The sequence below is a fragment of the Crocuta crocuta genome, unplaced genomic scaffold, assembly GCF_008692635.1.
Source record: "Crocuta crocuta isolate KB4526 unplaced genomic scaffold, BGI_CrCroc_1.0 scaffold978, whole genome shotgun sequence".
NCBI lineage: Eukaryota > Metazoa > Chordata > Mammalia > Carnivora > Hyaenidae > Crocuta > Crocuta crocuta.
The window spans coordinates 872842-873068 of record NW_027530876.1 but is presented as its reverse complement, the minus strand read 5'-3'; the positions used below and the strand labels follow the sequence as shown (position 1 = coordinate 873068).

The following is a 227-nucleotide window of genomic DNA, read 5'->3' as shown; positions in this document are numbered from 1 at the left end:
CTACCTTCCCAGCCACTGAGCCCTGCCCCAAGACCCTAGCCCCCCTCTGAATCTTGCCCTGGCTACCTCCCCCATGCTCCAGGCCAGGTGCGTCTGGAGGCTCCCAGGTCATCGGCACCTCTTACTGGTGTCCCTGGGGTCCCTGGCTGACGCTCGAGCTCTCCTCCCATGCCCAAGCAGGGGAGCCTCTATGCCTGATTCGGCACTATCTGAATAACGTCTCTGTT

The 227-nt window shown here is 62.1% G+C and overlaps 1 protein-coding gene across 1 annotated transcript in view; it reads right to left on the bottom strand.

The window, feature by feature from the left end:
- The window catches only part of FLNA (filamin A), a 23870-nt gene that overhangs the window by 8721 nt on the left and 14922 nt on the right, over positions 1-227 (bottom strand).